The sequence below is a fragment of the Nilaparvata lugens genome, chromosome 4 (genome assembly GCF_014356525.2).
Source record: "Nilaparvata lugens isolate BPH chromosome 4, ASM1435652v1, whole genome shotgun sequence".
Classification (NCBI taxonomy): domain Eukaryota; kingdom Metazoa; phylum Arthropoda; class Insecta; order Hemiptera; family Delphacidae; genus Nilaparvata; species Nilaparvata lugens.
The window spans coordinates 23,029,101-23,044,378 of NC_052507.1; the positions used below are offsets into that span (position 1 = coordinate 23,029,101).

Consider the following 15,278-nt stretch of genomic DNA (forward strand, 5'->3'; position numbering starts at 1 on the left):
AAGAATAGGGCGCCCTCAGTGCTTCGAGTGAAATAAGAAATAAAAGCTAGCTTTTCGGAAAGGTTTTAAAAATTAAGAAATTAATCAAAATACTTGCGCAAGTCTTAAAAATGGTATAAGAAATATTTTATTGAATAGGAACGAGTCAATTTATATATCAAAGGAGGGAACGCGGAATTGGCTAACTGGAATTTGGCTAACTGTGGTTGTGGAAGTGACTGGCTAGGAACTCACTGATTCTGTCGCCGACAGGACTGGCTAACTCTGGAACCCGCTGATTCTGGCCAGAGAATTGTGGAGAATTGGAAATGGCTTACTTTGGAAGTCGCTAACTCGCAACTCACTGATTATGACGTCATCGTTTTCACCTTTCTCCTTTCATCATTGTGTCCTCATCATCCTCATCCACCTCCACCAACCCCTCTACAACCACTAACCAATATTATTACTGTTATTATTATTCTTATTTTATATGCTTCTTTTTTGTGCTTTTTTGCTCAAAAATAAGTTCCTTACACAGAGAATACATCAGCGAAAGTAACTAACTCATTATAACGCATAAAATAATTCGATGAGAGAATCAACTTCCACTCGGCAGTCGCAACTACTTGGCTGTTGGATGCCGTGATTCAATGCTGGAGAGGTTTGCCTTCCGCTACTGAATAAACAGTAAGGCCGAGTTTTTAAGTCTCGTGAATTGACCAGGAATAATTTCAGAAGCCACCTCAAGGAAATGTGAGATTCTAACTTGCAGTTTTGCAGTGACCAGAAAAAATTGGACTCATACAAGTTCAGAAATATTTGGAGTCAGCGTGAATTAATTCATTCATTGAATCTATGGAACAACGTACAAATAGTACGTTTAATAAATAGCATTACAATTTAAAATGAATTTCTCTCAATTCAATAAACTGTCATTCTACAGGGTAATTTATCATAATTTTCTGAACAAATCACTATAAACAGAAATATTATGTGAAAATTTTCAAGATAACCTGGAAATTCTAGAAATCTTTCACTAGAAAAACATGAATCGATAAACTCCCATGGTGATGATTTTATCACAATAAATGTCAACTAAGGGTTGATTCTATAATTATAAATTCAACCAACTTTTGGAGAATGAGATTCATACTGACTTTCCACATACTCAGTTCACTAGTATGTCATAGTCGTTTCTCTTCTTATCTCTATCACTATACTCTTTCGATTTTATTTTCCAAAAACATGGATGAGCTTTGTACAGTTCAATGAAATCAATAATGAATTCGCGTGGGTATGGTGGCATACCCACCATACCCAAATGGTCGAATCCCAAATGATCGAAAAGTTTTAATAGTAATCCTATTTGGCCGAAAATCTCAAAAGGTCGGAAATTTCATTTTCCCATCTGACCGATTCTCAAACAGTCGAATCCCATTTGATAGAAAAATGTTGTAGTTCGTCACAATTGATCGAATCTCATCGGCTAGATGGGATTCGACCATATGGGAAAGTTAGTATACTCTTCGACCTTTTGGGATTCGGTCAGATGGGACCCCACGGTGGGTATGTGCGTAAATCTGACATAATAAGAATAACTATATAAACCAACTAACTGATAAATAAAATTAAATAAACAAGAATAAGACTGATATATAGATACTGGAAATTATTAATACTGATTCACCACAGGCAATTGTTTATTATAATAGCGCGGACACTTGACAGCTCAGTATACACACTCATCGAGAAGTTAATGAATACTGCAATCTGCAATAGAAACCAAGTGATGTAGGGCTTGTAGGCTACTGTATGTCCTGCGTATGTCATATAATAAACATTGGCAACAAGCCAAGGGTATTGTACTTATACAATACAAGGGTATTGAGTGAAATAATTTTCATAATTTCATGGTTGGTATGCCTGTCATCGCCTTGACAATGATGTTTGACTTCTGTCAATGACCGATGGAAATTGGGATTGATATAGTTCATTGAACCTGAATTGTATACGGTTGACATATATCCGGTAGATGAATAATAATTTATATCGTATTTTTTCGCTGATTCAACTGGATAATGCTATATTTAACAACATAATGACAAAAATATTACTGTTAATTGCTAAATGGCTTTGTTCACATGTCATATCTCGAGACGCAGTGATTGTAAATGGATTGAAATTTGTAGATAGTATTCTGATCAACAATACAGTACATCTTATTATAAACGTGATAGCAAATCATAATATCAACATCAAATTCTGAGAGTATCATGAGAATCAAAAAAGGGTTATGGCGTTATATATACAATCGATGAAAAAAACTTGCTTATTTTAAAGTAATCGTGAGGCATTTTATTAATTTGAGGGCTCTGAATCCGAATCTGAAATCAAAATTTCTCTATCTCCATTTTTACGCGATTTAGGTTTTGGTGGATAGGCAAAAGACGGACGGTTTGATGGAAAAAGATTCCCGGCCGATACATTTTAAGTTTGACGACACCCATCCGTTTTACCGACCAGACGCAACGACTTACATGTTCCGACTTTTGCAAAAGACAAGCTAAACTTGAGCATCTGGACCGGGCTTTAGGGCTACTGAAAGTAGTGAACACATCCATTGTGATTCAATGACCCCCCACATGAAAAGTTCAAGAATACTGGAAAGAGTTTGAACTGTATTATTATTACAGAATCTGGGTTGATCTCTTTATTCATATTTCAAAGATCCAATTTCATATCAAGCAATTTCGAAAAATTTCTTCAAACACCATTCAGTCATCTCTTTGATAATCCGTTTTTAATATCAACAGAGTAGAAGATGCTGAGTAATAAGATTGGCAATAGAGAACAGCAATGAATAAAGTGAAAGAATAAAAGACAATGGTGCAACCAGAAAGGCGTAAGCAATAAGCATTGGAGGGAACTCAATCTGATGTCTTGTTTAAACAGTCGAAATAATCTATTATTTGCATTCCATTTAATTATTTCGATGCGATGCCTTTGTGAATGGATTTCAGCAAGAGATCATCTGAAAAGATGGACCTTTTCTCCTTGTTCCCTTTTCAGATTGTTCCCTGTTCCCGGTCTTTCAACTTTTTATCAAAGAATAATCTTAATTCTTTTGTAATATCATCACTCACTAATTATCAGTACTGTTCATTGAAATCCTTTGACAACTGCTTGGTTGATGAATCTATTGTTTTCAACATCTAAATCTTGTTATTCTCAGCTCTAAATTCTATCAATTTGAATTTAATATGATTCTACATCGCATAGACTCAACAAGTATAATAAAGGAATTATATAACAAAGATCCAAGCTTCAACAAATATAATAATGGAATTATATGATAACAAATATACAATGGAATTATGTAATGACAAATATATATAATGGAATTGAATTGGACCGGAGAAGGATGAAATAGCTTTTAGACTTTCTCACGTCAAATTAGGAGAAATAACTAAATTTAAAGAAATTCAAGAGTTCATTACCAAAATGTGAGTTCAACCAATACATAGGATGTGTATCATGGGATCAGGTGGAATGGATAATTCCATTATTCACTATATAATGTAACAGAAATTCTTTTTATAAGAGGTAATTGTCATTTAAGAATAGTTTCAGAAGTTATTACAAAATTATAGGAATAATTCAAGTTACTCTTGAATTCAATTCAAATGTTATGGAACCTCATGCTCCATTCTTCTAATTAACTAATGAGAATGAATTTGAGGTGATTGTATTGAACTCGAACGAAAAGTTGTGTAGAGAATGAATAAGTATGTGAATGGGGAGGAATTATTTTATAGGGGAGAAGAATGAGTACGGACGAGTATGAACTATTAATGATGAAGAGAAGGAATGTTATAGGGACTGAAAACAATCACCACTTTGACAATGACTATTGTAGCACTACAACCCTATCTGGATCGGTGATAAGCGATTAATAGTCCAATAACATGGCAACAGACTAGATTACAAGGTGAAAGGTCTGTTGTATTAGTCCTCAAAGGGATGAATAGTTCATGGGCTTCTACGATTAGGTGAATCTACTATAAAAGCGAGGTAATAAATGGGTTTCTATCCATTAACCTTATCATAGAAGTGTAAAATATGAGACTCATGCATTTTGCGAAATCCCATCTATTTGAGCTTGCCTATTGGCTATCTTTTATGAAACACCAAAGTTTGTTATATTCTCTGAAGTAGTCTCATCACTACCAAATAGCTTTTTCGCCTATTTTCAAAATATTCCTTCTTCATCACTATCCATTATTCTCTAATACAATCTAATTTCTTCGTTTCTATGTTTTGTTTTGTTCTGTTCTTATACTACTCAAACAGACTCACAAATCATCAAACGAAACGTATCACACATACCATAATCTCTGATGAGCAGTAATCAAACAGCAATCAATCTAAACGTCATGCAACCATTTGAATTTGATCACACATTTCATGAATAATAAAGAATCGGAATTATTGTCATCACGTCCAATAATATTGTTAATGCTTTTTGTTCTTTCTACTGTTCCTCCATTCCGACTCTGATCATTTCTGTTCCCTTCCTTGATATAGCCTTGCTATTACATCCCCTTCTCCTCCCTTTCATCGCTCCTCTCACCTTCTTTTCCCACCCCTATCATATTTCCTCTTCCTCTTCCATTTCCATCTTCCTTTCTCCTCCTCACCCTCCTTTTCACATTTTACTTCATTCCTTTCTCTCATCTCACCCTTTCTCACCTAACTCTCCACGAAGCCCGTCCTTATAATTTCACCGTTGTCCTATACAACAGGCGCGATTCTACCAATACACAGTGACTCTCTCCTTCCTCGAGGCCAGCAATAATTTAGTGAGAGATATGATGATGGCATCGCTGGATGTAGCCATCAGATAACAGGTCACTACCAACAACTACTGTGTGGTTTAGTGCTTCATTAACACCCCCACACCACCAAAACGCGTGCACGCCCACACCCACATACCTCACTTCCTGTTACACTGACCTTCAATAGTGCCATGCCATCTATTTCATCCTCGCTACGTGATATACCCTTACGTTCCCTCAATAAAAGGAAATCGTGGAATCCACAGAATCTCTTATTGCAATCTTCAACAGGCAAGAAACAGAGTAAATACATCATGCACCAATCAAGATAACAATATCGAATAAGATCTTCATATTCCCCTAGACATCATTTCCAAGGAATAGCTGGGCTGGTGGTTTTCAAAGTTAAGTATCGTATTCTCTCAAATCTCTAGAATTGAAGTTTGATATATGATACATCAAGCTTCTGAAGTTTGATGTCTGAAGCATAAATATATTATGTGATATAGGAACTGTCCAATTAATGGTTTAAGCCCTCTCTAATCAACAATTGAATTTTTTAACGAGCAAAATATGCATGTAATAGCATTAGTTAAAACGTATTTCAGGCATTGAAAACTAGTTTTTTGTCGAAAATTTAATGGTGATCTTCAATAAATAAATCAATAAAATAATTGATTGGGTGTAGAGGTCTGGGCAGTTCACTTCTTGTCTCAAAGGCAGATGTTTTGGTTCTATTCAATGTTTATTTCTAGACAGTTTCCACGATCGGTGGAAAGGAATTACATGTGCGAGTGAGAGAGACATTCCACTTCTACCTTCTCTTTTACAGCGTTTTACAGAGGCCAAGGATCGCAACTATTCACGAGGACTCTAATGAATGATGATCATCTGCATGATCATGTAAACATTTGTAGAAGATGTAAGACTAGGCTTTATTAAACGTTTTTGGTTCGTGATCCCAGTCAGCAGTAAGGCTTGATTCAAGGCTTGAATTAGAAGCAGCCTTCACTTGTCAATCAAGGCTGAAGTTGAATCCAGCTGGAAACGATGTTGCTTGACATTCAACTCGAAGTCCCCTTGAATTTCCATACTAGAATCGAAAGCAGCATACCCTTGTTTTTCAAGGCTAACAAACTTGGTTGGAATCGAAATTTAATATGGCATGCTATGTATTCGTTCGAATTTAGCTTTTATTGCATGGGTCAAACAAGTCTTGACTTTGCCTTGAATTTCCCTTGTCAGTCAAAGCTAACAGTTTTGATTAGAATCGATCTTGAATATGGCTCGAAAGGTATTCGTTCGATTTCAGCTTTTATTGCATGAGTCAAAAAAGTCTTGACTCTGCCTTGAATAACCCTTGTCAGTTAAAGCAATACCTACTATATTACTTCAGGCCCCACAACTAATTAATGACGTCATAACATGTAGATTGATTCTTCCTAGATTGTAGTAGATTCTACTAGCTTATCAATGTAACTTTTGTTACTGTATGGATTTTTATTGGATGGAATACTATCTAAATTTCAAATTAAAGACACTTGTATTTTAATAAATAGAAATTTTATTGAAATAAAAACACTATTCCACAAATGCAATAATTTATCCATATTTTCAGATTGATAGACATAGGCCTACTCAATTCAGTGATAGAGCTATTGATAAATTCATCTCAACCAAAAATACTTAATAATAGCCTGTATCAGAGTCGAAGGAGAGGTAAATCAAAGATAAACCAAATTTCCTAACTCTTTTTTAGGAAAGAGGCTCCCACAAACTTGATCACAATTGATCTGTAGTACAAAGAAACCCATCAGGAGATGTTTTTCAGTTAGGTAAAACCTTCAATATTTTGATGTTATGGGCAGTTCCAACACTTTGCATTTACTTTTTAATTTATTAATTCAAAAGTTCTTTCACACACTTTATTCACACTGTTCTTCCACACTCTAATTACACTGTTATTTCACATTTTATTCACACTGTTCTTCCACACTTTAATTAAATTTTCCACTCACACTTTATTTACACTGTTCTTCTACACTTCATGTAAACCGTTGTTTTGTAGAATTGAAGCTCTTTCTTCTTATCGCTCGTATCCATTTTCGTTTCAAAGTATCATCTTTCGAAAAAGTAAAAAAACCGTTTTAAACTTTAAAACCGTATGGAAACTTTTGGAATCTTGTTATAATTCCCGCAACAATTAGGTACCGGTACACAGCAGTATCCCAATGATTTAAAACCCCAAATTCATTATTACTTTTCACAAACAAATATTAGAAGAATGATGAACAAACCATATTCATTGAAATGGAACACCGTTAAAATTGAATTTGTAATTCCAATTTTGTTGATTACCATATCAGATGTGATAACAAGCATCAGCGCCCTTATTCAATACCTACTATTACTTACTCGCTTGCTTACCGCCAGTAGATCATCGATGATCTACATGTGATGACGTCATAGTTTGTTAGAGATCAGTTGTGGGGCCTGAAGTAATAGTAGGTATTGGTTAAAGCCGATTTGAATCGATCTTGAATATAGCTTGCTACGCATTCCTTGAATTTTGTTTCTATTGTGAGTGTCGAACAATCCTCGAGTAGCCTATTTTACATTGTCTTCTTTACATTGTCTATTTCTCATTGTCACTTCCAAAATCTCCTCTAATACAGGGGAGAAGAGATCAACCTGTAGTGTTCATCCCACACAGCACAAAAAGTTTAAAAAACGTTTAATAAATTAATAAATGTTTAAAATGTATAAATCCGATAAACGTTATGAAAACAACGTTCAATAAACGTTAGGGAATTTTACTAAAATGAACGTTTACTCTATAAACGTTTAATAAACGTCTAGAATGTATATTGCTGATAAACGTTATGAAAACAACGTTTGATAAACTTAGAAATGTTTACTAAAATAAACGTTAGAAAGGTTGGTACAGTATGGAATTTCTACAGTACCTACCCAGTCAACACACTAAGTGAAAATGTTATAAGTGAAAATCAAACATTTTTTTCAGAAGGTGTCTCCTCCCCCCTCACCTGCGTATCTTAATCCCTAAAAATGTCTCAATTTAGGCTTTCTGACCAATATTCCTAAGTGGAATTGAATTCCAATCCCTTTCTATCTTCTTCAAAAATCGTCTCCAACTCACCGTTATCGAGATAAAGAAAATGTTTTACACAAATTAAGACTGAAATTTTTTTGAGTTTTCCAAAAAGTCTCATTTTAAGCTTTTTGTTAATCAATTCAGGTGCAGAATTGCAATTCAAATACTTTTTGTCTTCTGCGAAAATCGTCTAAAATGCATTGTTAACGATATAATTGACCTTTTGCGCTAAATCCAGAGGGACTTAATAAATTTGCCAGATGTTCAAGTTTCCCAAAAAAGTCGAAAAATTGTATTTCTAATCAATAGTTCGGATGCAGAATTGAATTTCAAACACTTTTTGTCTCTTGCGAAAATTGTCTACAACGTACTGTTGATGATATAATAGACCTTTTGCACTAATTTTAATCCAAATAGGGACTTGGAAAAAATTTGATCGATTTCTAAGTTTCCCAAAAATGTTCAAAAAAGCAGTCTTTTATCACTCATTCGGCTACAGAAGTAGATTTCCAGCACTTCTTCTCAATGCAAAAATCCCGTCAGACGGGCCGTTGACGGGCTACTAACGTTTAAAATTTTAAATAATTGGTAATTGATGATGGAAAATTTTGAAAAAAATAATTAACGATTCTGTTCATGTTATAAACATTGTCCTAGAATTTCAAATGTTTCCATCCAAAATTGAGAAAGTTATATCATTTTTTCAAATTAGATTCCAGTTTGTGCTGAAAATCATGTCACACACCAAGCCTATGAAATAATTTTCAAGTTTCAAATTCAAATAATAATAAACTAGGTACTATTTTATTGATTCCAACATTATTTCAGTGGAAGCACAAATGTCCCCATAAAGAAATCATTAATCCATCCCAGAAATATGGACTGTTTTAATGTTAACAATAAAGATTGTCTATATCAATAACTTTGAAACTCCCGGGGTGATTCGTGCTTGTGCACTACTGTGCTTGAGCGACAGCCATTAAAGATGTCCTCGTCCTGTCTTCTTCAGTTTTCAGTAGTTGAAGGTGAAGTATTGCAGTATTGGTTTGTTGTTTGTTTATCCTTTATTTTATCGCGTCATCAAGTTGATGATGATTTTTGATTGCTGAAGGTCTTAAATTAAGGTAAGATCATTCATTTATGTCTAGGATATTTATTGATAAATTTAATAGCATGAAGTTACCTACTAAACAAAACTGTTTAGCCTAGTGATGGCAAAGCGTTCCCCAGACAAATTTGTAAAGCACATGTTGTTTTAAAAAGCACTATGGTAAATAATTATTATGTTAGGCCCTATTAAGAACCCTGATACAACATTAATTGCAATTTTTAGTGTGTATAAGTTAATTTTTTCCATTTTTAAACCTAAACAGTTGATTTAACCAACTGTTAACATTGTTGGTACCTTAAACTTGTAAAACAACTATCAAGTGTGGTTTCGATTTTATGATTTAGTTAATAATTTTTAAACTAGTGATTATATGATTCAGTAATATCATAATAGATTGATTTAATTATTATGAATGTTTAAGATATAAGAAGCTATTGTAAAATGTTACAATAATAAAGCTAATAAGAGAATAGGCCTACCCACTAATAATATTAGTTATTTATAGGCATATTAGTGACTATGGTTACATTTGACCTAATTAACTTTTTGAATACAGTATTTTGATTAGATAAAACATTATTTCAATATGACTAGTAGCCTATCAAATCAACCTCTTGAGAAATACTCTAAATAAACTGTAAATAGCAGCAATCATTCTTATTGATAGGCTACAATTTAATAATTAGTTCAGTACTATGTAAGGTCCTTAAATACTCCCTTGTATTGGTTTACTGTTTTAATACTATCAATTTATTAAAACCATACTAAATTATTACTTCAAAATTTCGGTGTAAATGCACGTCCAGTGCCAACATACCTGTCATCAAATTTTTGGTTGGGATTGATTATTAAGTATGCTATTTTGAGCACAAAATCACAAAAATTAAACGGCGGTCACTATTGTTTTTGAAATAAACTAAGTTCAAAGTAGCACAATTTTACATGCATTTAACCTATGAGTAGCAGCCATTTTGATTATTGAAATCATCAAATTATGATATTCCTAATCTGAGTTTTCCTAACCCAAAGCTTTTCCTAACCTAAGCTTTATTAACCTAAAGCTTTTCCTAACCTTAGCTACTTATGGTTGCTACTTATAGCATAGGTTGAATGCATGTAAAGTTATGCTACTTTGAACTTAGTTTATTTTGAAAACAATAGTGACCGCCGTTTAATTTTTTGATTTTGTGCTCAAAATATCATACTAAATCGATCCCAACCAAAAATTTGATGACAGGTATGTTGGCACTGGACGTGCACTTTAGCCAAAATTTCTTTCAATTAGATAATTGCTTTCATACATGTTCCATTTGATTTCAGACAAAGGTGGGAATAGAACTGCAGATACATATTATACTAAAATCCACCATGACAGATGAATATGATGCCAAGGATTAGATTTGAAAAAAGTTCTTCTCCTCTCTACATTTGATGAAAGCCATTTTCAGTAAGTTGCACTCTACCTCCTTCAATAATCAAATTTTTCAACATACATAAACAAACTTACTTGTAACCTTAACAAACAAACTTAGGCTACCTACAATAGCCTATATTCAAGAATTACTGGAGCAGTTTTAAGATTTTATGTCAAACCCTATTAATAACCCTAATATAACAGTAATTGCAATTTTTAGTGTGTATAAGTTGAATGTTTATCATTTTCAAACACTAAGGCCCGGTTGCACAAAAGCCGGTTAAATTTTAACCGTGATTAATTCCGCGAGAGCCAATCAGAGAAGCCGTTTTATCAAAAACGCATTCTCTGATTGGTTCTCGTGAAGTTAATCACGGTTAAAATTTAACCGGCTTTTGTGCAACCGGGTCTAACAGTTGATTAAACTGTTACCATTGTTGGTTAACTTCAAACTTGTAAAAAATCTATTAAGTTAGTGGTTTTAATTTCATGATTCAATACATTTTAAGCTAGTGATAATATGATTCAGTAATATTATAATAGATTGATTCAATATCATGGATGGTTATGATATAAAAGAAGCTATTGTAAAATGTTACAATAATAGAACTATTCATAACATCATAATAGGCCTACCTACTAATTATTAGTTATATTTATTAGGGACTATAGTTACATTTTTGTTAGGGACATGAACTAAATTTTTTTCTAATATTTTGATTAGATTAAACCATATTTATTCCAATATGACCAGTATAAAATAACCCCCTTGAGAAATACTTTAAATAAATTGTTAATAGAAGCAATCATTCTCATTGATAGGCTACAATTTGATAATTAGTTCAGTACTATGTAAGGTCCTTGAAAACTCTCTTGTATTGGTTTATTTACTATCACTTATAAAATTCCTTTCAATTAGAAAATCGCTTTCATACATTTAATGTATCATTTGATTTCAGGCAAAGGTGGGAATAGAAGTGCAGACGCATATACCAAAATCCACCATGACAGACGAATATGCTGCCAACTACAGTTTTAGATTTAAAACTCCTTTCTACATCTGATGGAAACCATTTTCAGTAAGTTGCACTATACTATTTCCTAATAATATAAGACTTTATTAATTGACATATACCTAGAACCAATTTAGCGAAATCATGGAACTGTTCACCATGGTTACAAGTTATTTTTAGAACGTTGAACTGTCTGGTTACTAATAATTATTTCAGTTGTCTACTGGAAAGCGTAGTGCCAACACGTTGCTCTTGTATTGTGTTTTTGTTTCTGCTCAGTGCAGTATTATTATTATTATTATTGACGATTATTAGTATATTTTATTGATTATTTTCATGGGACACAAATTTACAAAGGGAATACCATATATTATTCACGGTAGTATGATATTTTTTATTTCAATGTGTCCATGGGATACTTATGAAGGCAAAAAACACTTGTGTAAAGCAAGAATAGATCTTAATTATAATTTAAATAGTTCAACAAATTATAACTTCAAATAATATAACATTAATTATTCATGAAATTATTTAACTACTTTACAGTACAGTAGTGTAATGCGCTTTATTTTTTGATAAAATAACAGCATTAAAGTCATTAAAAGTCATGATTACCTATTTTTTTATCATAATTGGGATAAATAAAAATCTTTATAATGTTTAAATGATGTTAATATATTCTTAGGGCTTATCTAGACTGTTTATTTTTGTGATAAAGCTAGGCAACCGTTGATGGGTTCGCATTGCTATGTTTCAGGAGTTGATAAAATAACGTTAATATCCTGAAATTCCTAAAGAAGCTGTTAGTTCTTTCCACAGACTTCATAAGGATAAAATTTCTAAATGAGAATAGAATCTGTCTAAGAGAAACAACTAAAACGATGCAGAAAAAACTAATAGAAAGTACAAAATCGTATTTGAAATGGTATTATCAAATCAAATTGTGTGTTCAAACGATTTGTTTTAGACTCGCCGGTAACATTTATAGGATTTTTACTGAAAATTAGTTTGATATTGTTTCAAAGGGGATAAAATGCTGAACATTTTGATGTCAATCACTTCTATGTAAAGTTGATGGTTGATTTGCTATGAGGGCTCAAAGTTGGCATTTTTACATTTGAATGCATGTTAAGCCAGGGCGAGAGGTCGCAGCATGACGTCACACCATAGCAGGCTGCGTTCTCCACGCGTCTTATGTGATCAAGGCAACCTACTATTATACTATTCTTGAGTGTAAACCACCTGAACCAACCCATTTTTTTTTTCAATTATAAGGAAATAGCAGTATCATCAAAGGCCAATGACATACATATACGTACACAAAATTCATCATTAGTAAATTATTATTATTGATCATGTTTTCAAAGTATAAAAATAAAAATCCAAGAAAATATTTGACTTACAGATAGAAAATTGAATTGTCCAATATGTTGTGAAATGAAAATAGTTCATTCAATAAACTTATTTGTGAATAAAACAATCATGTCAAAAAGGCTTTCTTTTATGAAAGTATGGAATGATCATAAATTAGTAGTCCCAATACATGTGGAGAAATTGCAAATCAGTTACTTGAATCAAAGAAGAACTCATCGTTTCGTACACTTCACCGCTTGCTCCCAATACTCTTTTCAAATTTCTTCTACATGTTTGCCTTTTTGCAACCAATGTCCAATCACTGCTACCCAAAGACGGAACCTCCTTCAAACACAGTTTTTCAAAAACCTTTGAAATTCAACAATACATATGCACATATACAGAGTGAGTCATATGTATGGGAACCCTTCAATAATTTGGAGACTGTTGTAGATATAATTCTGTAACTTTCAGGATAAGTTATTGATAGAATACTCTACCTTTTAATGTACAAACGAGTTCCAACCCCACATAACGGGTTTACTTGGGAGTTGTAACTGGGATATTTAAAATGTAAACACCCATTGTGTGGTTAATCATTTTAAAGGTATTTTTAAAACAAGAAAGATGACATCAATAATAATGTTCTATGATAATTGTATCCAAAATGGCGGCTGATTGAAGTTTTAGTTTTTGAAGAAATGAGGGTTTGTAACTCAAATATTTAAAATGTAAACACCCATTGTGTGGTACATAATTTTAAAGGCCTTTTTAAATCAAGAATGACGACATCAATAAAAATGTTCTATGATACTTTTATAAAAAATGGTGGCTGATTGAAGTTTTAGTTTTTATAGAAATGATTGATAAAAGTAATAAAACTTAAAACAACACTTTTTTTGATGAATAACGAAACACATTGAAAAACTGATTATTTATTTAGTAATCTGTTTGGTACCTACTTTTTACTTTCCTTGCCCTATTACCATAGGTAAGGAAAGTATTGCTTAAGGTACCCCAATTTCTAAATTTCTATACGTTTGAAGGTCCCCTGAGTCCAAAAAACTGGTTTTTGGGTATTGGTCTGTGTGTGTGTGTGTGTGTGTATGAGTGTATGTGCGTCTGTGTACACGATATCTCATCTCCCAATTAACGGAATGACTTGGCATTTGGAACTTAAGGTCCTTTCACTATAAGGATCCGACACGAAGAATTTCGATCAAATGCAATTCAAGATGGCGGCTAAAATGGCGAAAATGTTGTCAAAAACAAGGTTTTTCGTGATTTTCTCTGAAACCGCTCCAACAATTTTGATCAAATTCATACCTAAAATAGTCATTGATAAGCTCTATCAACTGTCACAAGTCCCATATCTGTAAAAATTTCAGGAGCTCCGCCCCATCAATGCAGATAGAATCCCAATTATCAGGCTTCAGATACAATTGAAACAAAAAAAATCAAGTGGAGTAGATTGAGCATGAAAATCTCTACAATTAATGTTCAGTAACATTTTCAACTAAAATTGAAAATAAGCTTTAAATTCGAGAAAATGTGATTATTCAATTGCAAATTATTGTTGATTCTATTAAATCATTCACTATGAAGAGATAGCAGACCTCATGTGTGTCTCCAGCGTTATTACCCTGTCACCAGCTGGCTCAAATCACTGAATAGTAGACTTGAGATGCGCGGGAACAATAGCGTCAGGTGATCAATTTTCATAATGGCAAGGAAAGTTGTGTGAGTGCGCCACACCAGATTTTTACATTTCATTTCAAAAGATGCTCCCGAAATGCTCCCCTTTATTCTCTCGTTTGACAGTGTGCAAAACTGTCATAAATGTAAATGAGATGTCCTTATGAAGGTCTAAATCAACCACTTATGAGGGGTTAAAATTCATTTATGTATGTCAAAAGGTAGAGTATTTGACCAATAACTTATCCTGAAAGTTACAGTATGTATATCAGTCTCCAACTTATAAAAGTTTTTAAGCTACATAATCAGCATTCTGAGAATTGATTACCGAGAAATTTTATATTTTACTCATAATAACCTATTAAGTTATCCCACTAAACTGTACATTTCATATTTTACAGGACCAAGAGCAGAGAGACTACGCCTCATGAAGCTCAAATCGAGGACGATAGCAGTTCAAAGTAAAAATATATAATCAGTTATAAATTTAAAGTTCAATTTTTGTAATATTTAATAAAAATCATTGCATTTTATTGAAAATAATGCTTTCTTATTTACATTTTTCGCTCATATAGATATACTCTGAAGTTAAGCTTTAAAGAGAATAAACTAATATAGATATTAATATATAATATTTAATATTTTAATAGATATTCAAAGTAATAATTGATGTGTTACTCAGATGTATATGAACTGTATTCCATTTGAGGTGTTGCAAGCATAGAGGGCTGTTGAACTAGAGCAGATTTGATTTAATTAA

At 32.9% G+C, this 15,278-nt stretch overlaps 1 long non-coding RNA gene across 1 annotated transcript; it reads left to right on the forward strand.

The window, feature by feature from the left end:
• Nucleotides 1–8,900: 8,900 nt before the first annotated feature.
• LOC111047291 lies at nt 8,901–15,002 on the forward strand. Its single transcript, XR_005571177.1, has 4 exons — nt 8,901–9,056; nt 10,364–10,490; nt 11,417–11,536; nt 14,920–15,002. It is a non-coding gene; the product is annotated as an uncharacterized LOC111047291 (long non-coding RNA).
• Nucleotides 15,003–15,278: the final 276 nt, after the last annotated feature.